We start from the raw sequence: 15,545 nt of genomic DNA on the forward strand, positions 1-15,545 counted from the left end.
TGCAATTTGAGAGATGTGTGAATGTGATCCTATCTGTGAAATGGTTCTGATTATGTTCATTAAACCTAGGCCTATTTGGGAACAGTACAACGGTGAGAGGACATTCTCTCTCTTTTTAGTTTAATACAGGATCTTTGTCCAGTAACTGTGAAAAGTTTGGGATGTGGGTAAAACCCTCCGTCGTCTACTCTGTTTTAATATGATATGGCCACGGGGAGAAATGATGGTGTGACAGCCTATTGAAAACAAGGTTTTTATTTTGATTATAATTATTTGTTCTGTTTTCATCAATAAATAATGTAATCTTACATAGTAGGCCTAACCCCTATACCAGTGTGAATGCTATTGAATACATACAATAACATAGAACAATGTGGGCTGCAAATGGGTTCAAGTTAACCTACTTAGCAAAGATAGGTCTACATTTAGTTATTTCATTTCTGTAAGCCATTGAACTAACTATAACGGACTGACATTGGAATTGGAGTTGATTCCAAGGCATTACATAAAAGCCCGTAAATACAAAACTTGAAGCAATTGCATATTTTGCCATGAAGCACGTTCTGATTGGCCAGTGAGAGGCCAAGCCTCGACACACCACACATTCTGATTGGCCAGTGAGAGGCCAAGCCTCGAAACACAACTCAAAATCTGGCCCCTTTTGACCTAAACACTAGCAAGTGCGCCAATTTTAATTGTGATAGTGGAAATAGAAACAATATTTCTGTCACACCCCAACCGCCTGCTCTTAGATTGACCATCATTAGGTTTGGTCAAACAGAGCCCTATAAGACATTTATATGGTGGCCTGATTTGGGACTTTGCCATAATAGCCTCTATCATTGCACTACTATGTTTAGGAACCGTGGGGTCGGGGAGATGTGGATAGACACAACAGCAGTGCTTGTCTCCCTTTGTGTAACACATTGACTATGCAGTTAGTTTAGCGAGATAAAAACAGGGTGAGCTATACACACTGTTATATACACAACTGCCGATGAGGAATGAGATCCCGTTCCCTGATTGCCTCGTATAGCATCTCCATGTAACAATTGGTGCGTAAAAAGACTCTCATTAACTTGAATCAAGATGGGACTAAAGCTTCTCATTGCCATCATGATGAATACAGTGGCAGCAAGTCTATCATACGTAGCCTTGCAACAGCCTTGTTTTGGAGCTGATGTCCTGCCTGTGTAGTGTGAGGCAGCTTGATGTACCAGTACACCCCCTGGACAGGGCTCTAGTCTATCTCCTGTCTGTGTAGTGTGAGGCAGCTTGATGTACCAGTACACCCCCTGGACAGGGCTCTAGTCTATCTCCGGCTTGTGTAGTGTGAGGCAGCTTGATGTACCAGTACACCCCTGGACAGGGCTCTAGTCTATCTCCTGCCTGTGTAGTGTGAGGCAGCTTGATGTACCAGTACACCCCTGGACAGGGCTCTAGTCTATCTCCTGTCTGTGTAGTGTGAGGCAGCTTGATGTACCAGTACACCCCTGGACAGGGCTCTAGTCTATCTCCTGCCTGTGTAGTGTGAGGCAGCTTGATGTACCAGTACACCCCCTGGACAGGGCTCTAGTCTATCTCCTGTCTGTGTAGTGTGAGGCAGCTTGATGTACCAGTACACCCCCTGGACAGGGCTCTAGTCTATCGTACAGCACTGGATATTCCATGCCTCTGAGTCAAGGCTGGAAGTAATAGTGCCTAATACACTGAAGAGAGGAGAGAAAAGAACTCAAACAAATAAAGCCCCTTACTGTATAGTCGCCCCCCTCCCCCTCCCCTCTCTCTGAGTCTATAACCAGGCCCAGCTGTCTGTCAGTGTGGATTATGACAAGCGTATGTCTGAGGAGTGTTTCACCATATGGCAATATGTGTCCAATTCTTACCTCTTCTCTCTGCGTGAGCTCTATCGCCTTGGGACCAAGCAGGAAAACAGTCAGCAAATATGAACAAGGGAAGTATATGAGCAGATGTGTGTGTGTGTGTGTGTGTGTGTGTGTGTGTGTGTGTGTGTGTGTGTGTGTGTGTGTGTGTGTGTGTGTGTGTGTGTGTGTGTGTGTGTGTGTGTCAGAAATGAGACACTGCGGCATTGTGAGGGTAGTTGTCTACTATTTTAGCTAAGGCGTCTTAGATGAAAGCCAGCTTAATTGGGGAAAAACATTACGGATCCACAAATCAGTTCACTGTTTCAATTGACTGTGTCATTTGGTTTAAGACATGGGAATTGTCCAAAACCCTGAACAGTTCCATGCTGTGTCTGTGGTGTGTTACTATGGATCCCCTGACATCATCTGATGTCTCAGGAGGCTTTTGTGTGAGTGCTGAATTCAGTTCACATTTTGGTACGGAAGGAAAGCCAGAAGCCAAGAATAGCAGGTTTATTGAAGTAAATCTGAACTGCTATCCTTCTGTTTAAATGACAAAGCAGCAGGCAGGAGCACACACCCATCTAGGCTGTCCGTGTGATTTGTACCTGTTTGACTATGGTGTGACTTCAAAAGAGCTCTGTTGCCACAGGGCGAGGTGTAAACGAATGGCCTTTTGACTGTAATTAACTGAGTTCCTGGATTCTACCAGACAATCAAATAACTGTTCATCAACCTGAGAATCAGATAAGGGACATGATCAAGTTCTTAAGTTCATGTCCTACTTTGTCATTTTGAAAGAAGAACACTTTTTAAAAATATTCCTTTCAAGACTGCACAATAATTACAACGTTACTGTAACAAAATCTAACTTTCCACTCATGTGGCTTATGGTTTTTCTCCGTAGAGTTTTGAGTTGTATTAGTCCAGGATACACATGGTAGACACACCGTCCAACTAAGTGCTTCTTTACAAGTTCCTTCTCGACAACGCAACAAAAATAAGACAGAATAAAAGAGAAGAATACGAACATGAAGTCAAATGGCTCATTAGAATATAATGAACATTTCAGCATAAGTATAATACAGGAAGACATATATATTTTTTAGAGAGAAAGGATATTTTAAAGATCTACCCGGACGAGCCATGTAAACATCTTTCAGCACATTCGGGGTCATCAATAGTTCTAAGAATATTTGATGTGGGGTGGGGCCACAAAATTTGAATTCATCATGGGGGCAGATTTGGCAATTTAAAAATCAATTTCATGCATTTCTACTCATTTGCCATGGTGCAGAGCAAAAGATGTGTGGTTTTAAAGCCAATTCCATGCATTTCTACTCATTTGCCATGGGGCAGAGAGAAATATGTGTGGTTTTAAAGCCAATAACCTGCAATTCTACTAATTTGCCATAGGGTGGATAGAGGTGTTTGGAGTTTTTAATATATCTGACTGAGAGTGACTAACAAACCTTCTGATGTTACACCCATCTCTGTTGGTCCACCTTCTGATGTTACACCCAACTCTGTTGATCCACCCTCTGATGTTACACCCATCTCTGATCCACCTTCTGATGTTACACCCATCTCTGTTGATCCACCCTCTGATGTTACACCCATCTCTGTTGGTCCACCTGCTGATGTTACACCCATCTCTATTGGTCCACCTTCTGATGTTACACCCATCTCTGTTGGTCCACCTTCTGATGTTACACCCATCTCTGTTGATCCACCCTCTGATGTTACACCCATCTCTGTTGGTCCACCTGCTGATGTTACACCCATCTCTGTTGGTCCACCTTCTGATGTTACACCCATCTCTGTTGGTCCACCTTCTGATGTTACACCCATCTCTGTTGGTCCACCTTCTGATGTTACACCCATCTCTGTTGGTCCACCTTCTGATGTTACACCCATCTCTGTTGATCCACCCTCTGATGTTACACCCATCTCTGTTGATCCACCTGCTGATGTTACACCCATCTCTGTTGATCCACCCTCTGATGTTACACCCATCTCTGTTGATCCACCCTCTGATGTTACACCCATCTCTGTTGATCCACCTTCTGATGTTACACCCATCTCTGTTGATCCACCCTCTGATGTTACACCCATCTCTGATCCACCTTCTGATGTTACACCCATCTCTGTTGATCCACCCTCTGATGTTACACCCATCTCTGTTGGTCCACCTGCTGATGTTACACCCATCTCTGTTGATCCACCCTCTGATGTTACACCCATCTCTGTTGGTCCACCTGCTGATGTTACACCCATCTCTATTGGTCCACCTTCTGATGTTACACCCATCTCTGTTGGTCCACCTTCTGATGTTACACCCATCTCTGTTGATCCACCCTCTGATGTTACACCCATCTCTGTTGGTCCACCTGCTGATGTTACACCCATCTCTATTGGTCCACCTTCTGATGTTACACCCATCTCTGTTGGTCCACCCTCTGATGTTACACCCATCTCTGTTGATCCACCCTCTGATGTTACACCCATCTCTGTTGATCCACCCTCTGATGTTACACCCATCTCTGTTGATCCACCCTCTGATGTTACACCCATCTCTGTTGGTCCACCTTCTGATGTTACACCCATCTCTGTTGATCCACCTGCTGATGTTACACCCATCTCTGTTGGTCCACCCTCTGATGTTACACCCATCTCTGTTGATCCACACTCTGATGTTACACCCATCTCTGTTGATCCACCCTCTGATGTTACACCCATCTCTGTTGATCCACCTTCTGATGTTACACCCATCTCTATTGGTCCACCCTCTGATGTTACACCCATCTCTGTTGATCCACACTCTGATGTTACACCCATCTCTGTTGATCCACCTGCTGATGTTACACCCATCTCTGTTGATCCACCCTCTGATGTTACACCCATCTCTGTTGATCCACCCTCTGATGTTACACCCATCTCTGTTGATCCACCCTCTTCTTTTGCCATGCCCACTTTCAGACACTTTCTGTGTTCACGTGCTAGTCGGAACTAGGAAACTCTGAAATGTCTGAGTTGCTAACTGATTGTAGTTATACACCTTCCGCGTTCAATGAATCAACATGTCGGACATTTCAGAGTTTCCTAGTTCTGACTAGCATGTGAACGTGGCAACTCCAAGTATGTAGTTACCCATACTTGGATCCTGCAGCCAAACTTCCTTCTCTGTAACGACAAGAAGTAAGCCCAGCCAATAGGGGAAGAAATTTCTGAGCTCTCTGTAATGAGTAAACTTTGGGGTGGTTCAGCAGGGCACAATGTTGTGGAACTTTCTGATTTTATAAATCTGTTATGTAAAAGAAACATGCCTCCCTAACATGTAGAGTAAGGAATCATGTCAGCGTCATTCATTACATTTCTATCTGCAATGTTCCACAACGTTTTCCTACTGAACGTGGCCCTGCAAGGCTAGCACGTTCGGCGACGCGGTTGATGCAGGAGTCTAGCGAGCTACATGTCTCTGGCTACAGTAGAGAGTAGAAGAACTCGTCTGTTCTGCAGAATGCAGTCTCATTGTTTGATGTCGGAAGCTTGATATTCCCGACAACAAAGATGGGTTTTAAAGCCAATAATCTTCTGGATCTACACATGGTAATATTCTAGATCTAATTTCCACAGGTGGCTAATCAAAGATAACCCGATTTAGCATACATTATCCGGGATATGAAGAAGCTGAGGGGGAAAAAGGGACTGACTGTCACATCGTGTGTGATCCACAGATGGCTTTCATTTTGCCGCACTTAGTTTTTTCTTTGGCACTGTAACGAGGATGAGTTGGACTCTTGACACCTCTTGATTCCCCCCCACCCACCCCTCTAGCGCTTTATCTCTGTACACACACTGGGTAGAACTCCTCAGGGGAGACAACAGAATTCCAAGTTGATGGAGAATTAAACTGAAGTAGAACAATCAACACACTGCCTTTGTGTCTATAATACACTGCTCAAAAAATAAAGGGAACACTTAAACAACACAATGTAACTCCAAGTCAATCACACTTCTGTGAAATCAAACTGTCCACTTAGGAAGCAACACTGATTGATAATACATTTCACATGCTGTTGTGCAAATGGAATAGACAACGGGTGGAAATTATAGGCATTTAGCAAGATACCCCCAATAAAGGAGTGGTTCTGCAGGTGGGGACCACAGACCACTTCTCAGTTCCTATGCTTCTCAGTTCCTATGCTGTTTTGGTCACTTTTGAATGCTGGCGGTGCTTTCACTCTGGTGGTAGCATGAGACGGAGTCTACAACCCACACAAGTGGCTCAGGTAGTGCAGCTCATCCAGGATGGCACATCAATGCGAGCTGTGGCAAGAAGGTTTGCTGTGTCTGTCAGCGTAGTGTCCAGAGCATGGAGGCGCTACCAGGAGACAGGCCAGTACATCAGGAGACGTGGAGGAGGCCGTAGGAGGGCAACAACCCAGCAGCAGGACCGCTACCTCCGCCTTTGTGCAAGGAGGAGCACTGCCAGAGCCCTGCAAAATGACCTCCAGCAGGCCACAAATGTGCATGTGTCTGCTCAAACGGTCAGAACAGACTCCATGAGGGTGGTATGAGGGCATGACGTCCACAGGTGGGAGTTGTGCTTACAGCCCAACACCGTACAGGATGTTTTGGCATTTGCCAGAGAACACCAAGATTGGCAAATTCGCCACTGGCGCCCTGTGCTCTTCACAGATGAAAGCAGGTTCACACTGAGCACATGTGACAGTCTGGAGACGCCGTGGAGAACGTTCTGCTGCCTGCAACATCCTCCAGCATGACCGGTTTGGCGGTGGGTCAGTCATGGTGTGGGGTGGCATTTCTTTGGGGGGCCGCACAGCCCTCCATGTGCTCGCCAGAGGTAGCCTGACTGCCATTAGGTACCGAGATGAGATCCTCAGACCCCCTGTGAGACCATATGCTGGTGCGGTTGGCCCTGGGTTCCTCCTAATGCAAGACAATGCTAGACCTCATGTGGCTGGAGTGTGTCAGCAGTTCCTGCAAGAGGAAGGCATTGATGCTATGGACTGGCCCGCCCGTTCCCCAGACCTGAATCCAATTGAGCACATCTGGGACATCATGTCTCGCTCCATCCACCAACGCTACGTTGCACCACAGACTGTCCAGGAGTTGGCGCATGCTTTAGTCCAGGTCTGGGAGGAGATCCCTCAGGAGACCATCCGCCACCTCATCAGGAGCATGCCCAGGCGTTGTAGGGAGGCCACACACACTACTGAGCCTCATTTTGACTTGTTTTAAGGACATTACATCAAAGTTGGATCAGCCTGTAGTGTGGTTTTACACTTTAATTTTGAGTGTGACTCCAAATCCAGACCTCCATGGGTTGATAAATTTGATTTCCATTGATAGTTTGTGTGATTTTGTTGTCAGCACATTCAACTACGTAAAGAAAAAAGTATTTAATAAGAATATTTCATTCATTCAGATCGAGGATGTGTTATTTTTTTGAGCAGTGTATATAATGTACAGTACCAGTCAAAAGTTTGGACACACCTACTCATTCAAGGGTTCTTCTTTGTTTCTACTATTTTCTACATTGTAAAATAATAGAAGACATTTAACGTTCTGAAATCATGTAGTAACCAAAAAAGTGTGTGGGAAGTTTACATACCGTAGCCAAATACATTTAAATAAAGTTTTTCACAATTCCTGACATTTAATCCTAGTAAAAATTCCCCGTCTTAGGTCAGTTAGGATCACCACTTTATTTTAAGAATGTGAAATGTCATAATAATAGTAGAGTGATTTATTTCAGCTTTTACCAGTGGGTCAGAAGTTTACCTGCACTCAATTAGTATTTGGTAGCATTGCCTTTAAATTGTTAACTTGGGTCAAACGTTTTGGGTAGCCTTCCACAAGCTTCCCACAATAAGTTGGGTGAATTTCGGCCCATTCCTCCTGACAGAGCTGGTGTAACCGAGTCAGGTTTGTAGGCCTCCTTGCTCGCACAGGCTTTGTGATGGCCACTCCAATACCTTGACTTTGTTGTCCTTAAGCCATTTTGCCACAACTTTGGAAGTATGCTTGGGGTCATTGTCCGTTTGCGACCAAGCTTTAACTTCCTGACTGATGTCTGGATGTTGCTTCCACATAATTTACCTTCCTCATGAAGCCATCTATTTTGTGAAGGGCCACCAGTCCCTAAAAACAGCAAAGCACCTCCACAACATGATGCTGCCACCCCCGTGCTTCACGGCTGGGTTGGTGCTTGCAAGCCTCCCCCTTTTTCCTCCAAACATGACAATGGTCATTTTGGCCAAACAGTTCTATTTTTGTTTCATCAGACCAGAGGGCATTTCTCCAAAAACGACGATCTTTGTTCCCATGTGCAGTTGCAAACCGTAGTCTGGCTTTTTTTATGGTGGTTTTGGAGCAGGGGCTTCTTCCTTGCTGAGCGGCCTTTCAGGTTGTGTCGATATAGTACTCGTTTTACTGTTGATATAGATACTTTTGTACCTGTTTCCTCCAGCATCTTCACAAGGTCCTTTGCTGTTGTTCTGGGATTGATTTGCACTTTTCGCACCAAAGTACGTTCATCTCTAGGAGACAGAATGCATCTCCTTCCTGAGCGGTATGACGGCTGCGTGGTCCCATGGTGTTTATACTTGCTTATTATTGTTTGTATAGATGAACATGGTACCTTCAGGCATTTGGAAATTGCTCCCAAGGATGAAGCAGACTTGTGGAGGTCTACACTTTTTTTTCTGAGGTCTTGGCTGATTTATTTTGATTTTCCCATGATTTCAAGCAAAGAGAGACTGTGTTTGAAGGTACGCCTTGAAATGCATCCACAGGTACACCTCCATTTGACTCAAATTAAGTCAATTAGCCTATCAGAAGCTTCTAAAGCCATGACATAATTTTCTGGAATTTTCCAAGCTGTTTAAAGGCACAGTCAACTTATTTTATTTAGTAAACTTCTGACCCACTGGAATTGTGATACAGTGAATTATAAGTGGAATAATATGTCTGTAAACAATTGTTGGACAAATTACTTGTGTCATGCACAAAACAGATGTCCTAACCAACTTTCCAAAACTATAGTTTGTTAACAAGAAATTGTGGTTGAAAAATGAGTTTCAATGACTCCAACCTAAGTGTATGTAAACTTCCCGACTACAACTGCATACATACATGAGATTCTTCAAAGTAGCCACCCTTTGCCTTCATGACAGCTTTGCACACTCTTGGCATTCTCTCAACCAACTTCATGAGGGAGTCACCTGGAATGCATTTCAATTAACAGGTATGCCTTGTTAAAAGTTAATTTGTGGAATTTCTTTCCTTAATGCGTTTGAACCAGTCAGTTGTTGTGACAAGGTAGGTTGTGGTATACAGAAGTATACAGTTTGAACTACTAATTTTGAAAATTACTCTCTCCAGAAACAAGTCTCACACTGTTGCCGCCTGCTACCGACCCCCGTCAGCTCCCAGCTGTGCCCTGGACACCATTTGTGAATTGATCGCCCCCCATCTAGCTTCAGAGTTTGTTCTGTTAGGTGACCTAAACTGGGATATGCTTAACACCCCGGCAGTCCTACAATCTAAGCTAGATGCCCTCAATCTCACTCAAATCATCAAGGAACCCACCAGGTACAACCCTAACTCTGTAAACAAGGGCACCCTCATAGACGTCATCCTGACCAACTGGCCCTCCAAATATACCTCCGCTGTCTTCAACCAGGATCTCAGCGATCACTGCCTCATCGCCTGTATCCGCCACGGAGCCGCAGTCAAACGACCACCCCTCATCACTGTCAAACGCTCCCTAAAACACTTCTGTGAGCAGGCCTTTCTAATCGACCTGGCCCGGGTATCCTGGAAGGACATTGACCTCATCCGTCAGTTGAGGATGCATGGTCATTCTTTAAAGGTAACTTCCTCACCATTTTAGATAAGCATGCTCCGTTCAAAAATGCAGAACCAAGAACAGATACAGCCCTTGGTTCACTCCAGACCTGACTGCCCTCGACCAGCACAAAAACATCCTGTGGCGGACTGCAATAGCATCGAATAGCCCCGTGATATGCAACTGTTCAGGGAAGTCAGGAACCAATACACGCAGTCAGTCAGGAAAGCTAAGGCCAGCTTCTTCAGGCAGAAGTTTGCATCCTGTAGCTCCAACTCCAAAAAGTTCTGGGACACTGTGAAGTCCATGGAGAACAAGAGCACCTCCTCCCAGCTGCCCACTGCACTGAGGCTAGGAAACACGGTCTCCACCGATAAATCCATGATTATCGAAAACTTCAATAAGCACTTCTCAACGGCTGGCCATGCCTTCCGCCTGGCTACTCCAACCTCGGCCAACAGCTCCGCCCCCCCGTAGTTCCTCACCCAAGCCTCTCCAGGTTCTCCTTTACCCAAATCCAGATAGCAGATGTTCTGAAAGAGCTGCAAAACCTGGACCCGTACAAATCAGCTGGGCTTGACAATCTGGACCCGCTATTTCTGAAACTATCTGCCGCCATTGTCGCAACCCCTATTACCAGCCTGTTCAACCTCTCTTTCATATCGTCTGAGATCCCCAAGGATTGGAAAGCTGCCGCAGTCATCCCCTCTTCAAAGGGGGAGACACCCTGGACCCAAACTGCTATAGACCTATATCCATCCTGCCCTGCCTATCTAAGGTCTTCGAAAGCCAAGTCAACAAACAGGTCACTGACCATCTCGAATCCCACCGTACCTTCTCCGCTGTGCAATCTGGTTTCCGAGCCGGTCACGGGTGCACCTCAGCCACACTCAAGGTACTAAACGATATCATAACCGCCATCGATAAAAGACAGTACTGTGCAGCCGTCTTCATCGACCTCGCCAAGGCTTTCGACTCTGTCAATCACCATATTCTTATCGGCAGACTCAACAGCCTCGGTTTTTCGGATGACTGCCTTGCCTGGTTCACCAATTACTTTGCAGACAGAGTTCAGTGTGTCAAATCGGAGGGCATGCTGTCCGGTCCTCTGGCAGTCTCTATGGGGGTGCCACAGGGTTCAATTCTCGGGCCGACTCTTTTCTCTGTATATATCAATGATGTTGCTCTTGCTGCGGGCGATTCCCTGATCCACCTCTACGCAGACGACACCATTCTATATACTTTCGGCCCGTCATTGGACACTGTGCTATCAAACCTCCAAACGAGCTTCAATGCCATACAGCACTCCTTCCGTGGCCTCCAACTGCTCTTAAACGCGAGTAAAACCAAATGCATGCTTTTCAACCGATCGCTGCCTGCACCCGCATGCCCGACTAGCATCACCACCCTGGATGGTTCCGACCTTGAATATGTGGACATCTATAAGTACCTAGGTGTCTGGCTAGACTGCAAACTCTCCTTCCAGACTCACATCAAACATCTCCAATCAAAAATCAAATCAAGAGTCGGCTTTCTATTCCGCAACAAAGCCTCCTTCACTCACGCTGCCAAGCTTACCCTAGTAAAACTGACTATCCTACCGATCCTCGACTTCGGCGATGTCATCTACAAAATGGCTTCCAACACTCTACTCAGCAAACTGGATGCAGTCTATCACAGTGCCATCCGTTTTGTCACTAAAGCACCTTATACCACCCACCGCTGCGACCTGTATGCTCTAGTCGGCTGGCCCTCACTACATATCCGTCGCCAGACCCACTGGCTCCAGGTCATCTACAAGTCCATGCTAGGTAAAGCTCCGCCTTATCTCAGTTCACTGGTCACGATAGCAACACCCATCCGTAGCACGCACTCCAGCAGGTGTATCTCACTGATCATCCCTAAAGCCAACACCTCATTTGGCCGCCTTTCGTTCCAGTACTCTGCTGCCTGTGACTGGAACGAATTGCAAAAATCGCTGAAGTTGGAGACTTTTATCTCCCTCACCAACTTCAAACATCAGCTATCCGAGCAGCTAACCGATCGCTGCAGCTGTACATAGTCTATAGGTAAATAGCTCACCCATTTTCACCTACCTCATTCCCATACTGTTTTTATACTGTTTTTATTTATTTACTTTCCTGCTCTTTTGCACACCAATATCTCTACCTGTACATGACCATCTGATCATTTATCACTCCAGTGTTAATCTGCAAAATTGTATTATTCGCCTACCTCATGCCTTTTGCACACATTGTATATAGACTGCCCATTTTTTCTACTGTGTTATTGACTTGCTAATTGTTTACTCCATGTGTAACTCTGTGTTGTCTGTTCACACTGCTATGCTTTATCTTGGCCAGGTCGCAGTTGCAAATGAGAACTTGTTCTCAACTAGCCTACCTGGTTAAATAAAGGTGAAATAAAAAATAAAATAAAAATATCCCTATTTGTTAAAAGACCAAGTCTATTATGGCAAGACAGCTCAAATAAGCAATGAGAAACAACAGTCCATTACTTTAAGACATGAGGGTCAGTCAATACAAGAACTTTGAAAGTGTCTTCAAATGCCGTCACAACAACCATCAAGTGCTATGATGAAACTGGCTCTCATGAGGAACTCCACAGGAAAGGAAGACCCAGAGATACCTCTGCTGCAGAGGATACGTTCATTAGAGTTAACTGGCTCTCATGAGGAACTCCACAGGAAAGGAAGACCCAGAGATACCTCTGCTTCAGAGGATACGTTCATTAGAGTTAACTGGCTCTCATGAGGAAGACCCAGCGATACCTCTGCTGCAGAGGATACGTTCATTAGAGTTAACTGGCTCTCATGAGGAAGACCCAGAGATACCTCTGCTGCAGAGGATACGTTCATTAGAGTTAACTGGCTCTCATGAGGAACTCCACAGGAAAGGAAGACCCAGAGATACCTCTGCTGCAGAGGATACGTTCATTAGAGTTAACTGGCTCTCATGAGGAACTCCACAGGAAAGGAAGACCCAGAGATACCTCTGCTGCAGAGGATACGTTCATTAGAGTTAACTGGCTCTCATGAGGAACTCCACAGGAAAGGAAGACCCAGAGATACCTCTGCTGCAGAGGATACGTTCATTAGAGTTAACTGGCTCTCATGAGGAACTTCACAGGAAAGGAAGACCCAGAGATACCTCTGCTGCAGAGGATACGTTCATTAGAGTTCCCAGCCTCACAAATTTCAGCCAAAATAATTACTTCACATAATTCAAGCAACAGACACATCTCAACATCAACTGTTCAGAGGAGACTGCATGAATCAGTACCTTCACGGTCAAATTGCTGCAAAGAAACCACTACTAAAGGACACCAATAATAATAATAATAATAAGAGACTTGCTTGGCCCAAGAAACACGAGCAATGGACATTAGACCGTTGGTAATCTGTCCTTTGGTCTGATGAGTTCTTTGGTTGAAATATTTGGTTCCAACAGCTGTGTCTTTGTGAGATTTCAAGCAAAGAGGCACTGTGTTTGATCTCTGCATGTGTGGTTCTCACCGTGATGCACGGAGGAGGTGTGATGGTGCTTTGTTGTTGACACTGACAGTGATTTATTTAGAATTCAAGGCACACTTAACCAGCATGGCGACCACAGTAGTCTGCAGTGATACCATCCCATCTGGTTTGACTTAGTGGGATTGTCATTTGTTTTTCAACAGGACAATGACCCAATACACCTCCAGGCTGTGTAAGGTCTATTTGAACGAAAAGGAGAGTGATGGAGTGCTGTATCAGAGCCTTGCCTCCACAATCATCTGACCTCAGCCCAAATGAGATCATACCGCAGAGTGACGGAAAAGCAGCCAACAAGTGCTCAGCATATGTGGGTAATCCTTCAAGACTGTTGGAAAAACATTCCAGGTGAAGCTGGTTGAGAGAATGTCAAGAGTGAGCAAAGCTGTCATTAAGGCAAAGGGTGGCTACTTTGAAGAATATGAAATATATTTAGATTTTTATGAGGGGGTTACTACATGATTCCATATGTGTTATTTTATAGTTTTGATGTCTTCACTATTATATATATATATATATATATATAAAGAAAAATCCTTCAATTAGTTGGTGTGTCCAAACGTTTGACTGGTACTGTATGAAAGGTACTGTATGAAAGGTTTACAAAGGAGACTGGCAGCCTGAAGTTTGATCTTGACTTCTTTTCTGCTCCTTGTTTCTTGGGTTATCACAAATCTGCCGAAGATGGTCAAGAGGCTAGTGAAGGAGTAGATGTGCTCAAATATTTGTTTTTGAACATGAATGGAAATGCTGTTGAGGAATTTACAGTATGAGCAGAAAGCTATTGATTCTCGTGTTATAGTCAACATACGCTTACGTGGAAAAATCTTTTGATGTTCGATTGGAATGGCTTTGGTTTTGGATAATATTTGACAATGTCCTTTACTGTACTATAAGCCCATGTGAGACCTAGCTATATGAGTATGACATTAGGTCACCACTGATAAGCCTTGTCTGAGCCAGTTCCAGCACTGGAGTTTCAGGTCTAGCACTGTAACAGTTTAGTCTTCTCTCTGGTTCTGTGAAAAACGTTTTTTCTCTGAGGAATTCTATTTTCATTCAAATATCCCTTCTTTTGCTCCTCAACTGCACATGAATCTTAACTATTTTAGCACTGTGTTAGCAAATAGAGGATGATATTATCTACACCTGATAGCTCCGGTTAGATAGTTATCTAGCAGGAAATTGGGCAATTTGGGCCCAGCTGCTGGAGGTGAGTGATGAGGTGGGACTGACCGAGTGAGGTGGGCCCACAGCGGGTTGAGCCCAGGGGGAGAAGGGAATGCAGGGAGCTCCTGCCAGTTCCTCTAGTCTGTCCCACACACCGATTTAACTGATTCTGTGTGTCTCACCGGTTCAGATGGGACTAACACCAGGGATGACTTTTAACCTACTTACCACACATGATTCAGTCCTGGGCGGAGTGGGCGCCCATCAGTAACTTTTCAGAGTTCCCTCTCTTGTTCACACTAGTTCCAGGTTTCCATCTATTCTCTCTCTGCTCTCACATATGAATATCCTCTTATCCTCTTCTTACTGTCACACACTGTGATCGACTATGTAAAGGTCCTCTAGCACGGTCAGCCCACAGGACGGCCGGTCAGCCCACAGGACGGTCGGTCAGCCAGCCCACAGGACTAGCTCCTCTCGGTCGGTCAGCCCACAGGACTAGCTCCTCTCGGTTGGTGAGCCCACAGGACTAGCTCCTCTCGGTCGGTGAGCCCACAGGACTAGCTCCTCTCGGTCGGTCAGCCCACAGGACTAGCTCCTCTCGATCGGTCTGCCCACCATCACTAGGTGTCCCCCCCAAATGACACCCTATTTCCTACATAGTGCACTACTTTTGACCACATGCCTATGGGCAAATAGGGTGCCATTTGGGACATGGCCTAGATCATCTACAGTATGTGGTTAGGACAGGCCCATGATGTCTCACCAAGGTAATCGCTAAAAGATGAATCACTGAAAGATAATCACTGAGGCCAAAATTCCTTTAGGAAGAGGAGCAATAAGCCGGTCATCTTGTTCCACTTTAGAATAATTTCACCCTTTTCGTACCTCACTGACACTCGACTCTTTTGTCTTGGGTACAATTTCTTCCTTGATAATGTCACAACTATTAATCTCCCACAATTTGCCCAAATGTGCTTCAGTCTCAGCGGTTAAAGGGGGAGAGAGAAAAGAGGGAGAGAGAGGATAAATGATTTCAAGCTGTTGCCCTGGTGAGTGATTTGCCCGGAAGGGCTTTAGCATA

At 45.2% G+C, this 15,545-nt stretch overlaps 1 protein-coding gene across 8 annotated transcripts in view; it reads left to right on the top strand.

Annotated features, from left to right (window-relative positions):
• The window catches only part of bmpr1ba (bone morphogenetic protein receptor, type IBa), a 189,619-nt gene that overhangs the window by 5,094 nt on the left and 168,980 nt on the right, over positions 1 to 15,545 (top strand). The window contains exon 2 of one of the 8 annotated variants that reach the window (XM_052461091.1): positions 13,438 to 13,601. The exons of 6 other annotated variants lie outside the window; for them this stretch is intronic. The gene's annotated coding sequence lies outside the window, so the exon portion shown is untranslated. Of the gene's footprint in view, positions 1 to 13,437; positions 13,602 to 13,621; positions 13,640 to 15,545 lie in introns of those variants that run through there. One more of the 8 variants, XM_052461085.1, reaches the window with a different exon arrangement.

The sequence above is a fragment of the Oncorhynchus keta genome, chromosome 14 (assembly GCF_023373465.1).
Source record: "Oncorhynchus keta strain PuntledgeMale-10-30-2019 chromosome 14, Oket_V2, whole genome shotgun sequence".
Lineage (NCBI taxonomy): Eukaryota > Metazoa > Chordata > Actinopteri > Salmoniformes > Salmonidae > Oncorhynchus > Oncorhynchus keta.